Genomic DNA, 1943 nt, shown 5'->3' with positions numbered 1-1943 from the left:
TGTCACGTACGAACTTGTTAATTAGTGATCCCATTGCCGTAGAGAAGTACTTTTTTTAGGGGCAACATGATCTCTTAATGTGGAGGTAATTATAATGCAAGGTACTCCCTTCGTCCGAAAATATTTGTCATCAAAATAGATAAAAATATATGTATTTAGAACTAAAATACGTCTAGATACATCTCCTTTTATCCATTTTGATGACAAGTATTTTTGGACGAAGGGAGTACAACTGCCCCCCTTATCTTCACGTGAATTCTAGAAAAAATTAAAAGGCTCATGTAAAAGCCCGCCCCTGACTGGCTTTCATGTTCATGACAAGGCTAGATTGGTGTCCGCTAAGTCTCCTGGGTATTGGGAATTACTCCTGTATTAGGGTGGATCCTATTTCAACTTCATGGGCCCGTTCTTATTGTTTTCGCAAATGGACGCTCACATGCTTGTCTAGATGGGCTCGGCCCATCTTCCCCTTTTTTCTGTTGTAGACCAAAAACATGCATGCGCGTCCGGTGGTATTCGAACAAGCGACCTCCTAGTCGTACGCACCTGCACTAACCAGCTCATGTGCTCAACTACATCATCTTCACTCTTTTCTTCTTATTTCTTATTTATTTTCTATTTCTTTTTTCTTCCTTTTCTTTTACTTTTACTTTTTCCTTTTTATTTTTTATTCGGAATCGTTTGTTCGGTTTTTTATTATTTTGCTAATTTGAATAAGAAGTTTTTCAAAATGGATGAACTCTTTTAAAAAATTGATCAATTTTTTTTCAAATGCGATGAACTTTTTCCAAATTTGATGATTTTTTCCAAAATCGATGAACTTTTTTTTCAAAATTGATGAACTTTTTTCAAATTTATGAACTATTTTTCAACTAGAATGAAACTATAGTCAAATTTGATGAGCAATCGATATTTTTTTTCAAAACTGGCAATTTTTTTTTCAAATTCAATAAAAAGGTTAAAATTTCGTTCAATGTTTTTCAAAAGTTGTGAACATTTCTAAATCTTGAATTTTCTTAATTTTTTAAATTTTGTTTTTTTAGAGTCAATATTTGACCAGTCAGTTGGTCAACCGCGACAGGTTAAACAACGCTCGAGCGAGCGACCAGGTGGGAGCGACCAGTGAAGCGCCAATTAGGAGCCCCCCATGAGTAGCGCTTGCGTAGGTTGGCTGGTGTCGTGCGCTGTTGCCGCCTGTGCGCCTCTGCTCTCCCTCAAGATCTGATTTACATGTTGCTTCAATCATCAATTCTTTAGGCTGGCAATGAACTAGCCGAGGTCAGCACGTCATAGTGTCTACTAATCTCTCTAGATCTTGTATTATGTCGAATTGATGCATCGGATTTTAATTATTTTGATTGTCATTTGTGGTGCATTGTGTTGCTAGGCCCTAGGCACCTACGATCATCCTAAAGCTCGAAGCAGTTGATGCCTTGTCGAGCCTTGCTAAGCATGGATGGCTCTTGCGCGTCTACCAACAAGTGACCAACCAATCTACTTTGACCTAGTGGCAGAGGGGTGAGCAGGGGCTGGATTTGATTTTCTAGGTATGTGTTCTAGCAACATTGATCAGTTTTTCCAACAAAATAACAAACATCTTATTAGTGATTATTTCTTTTGAATGGTCCGTAAGTGATGAATTGTCATTCAAACATGTATAGATGCAAGCTAAAAGCCAGTAAGCAAACCATTCAGTTATACAATGATTGTTATTGCTCGTGTAATGTAAATTTTCATATGATAATTTTTCTTAGCAAGCAATTTAATTCATGTCGTATTTCAGAGTAGTTTGGTCATCAACTTCATCTAGTAGGCACATATGTGGAATTATTGACCGATATTAGCTATAGCCTCGCACTCTAGCTGCAAGGAGAAAAAAAATGTGTCTCTAGTGTCTTGGCAAGGCTTAGACATGGAACTCTTGGAAAGTTTGTGAGGCAAAT

The sequence above is a fragment of the Triticum aestivum genome, chromosome 3A, assembly GCF_018294505.1.
Source record: "Triticum aestivum cultivar Chinese Spring chromosome 3A, IWGSC CS RefSeq v2.1, whole genome shotgun sequence".
NCBI lineage: Eukaryota > Viridiplantae > Streptophyta > Magnoliopsida > Poales > Poaceae > Triticum > Triticum aestivum.
This window is presented reverse-complemented; position numbering follows the sequence as displayed.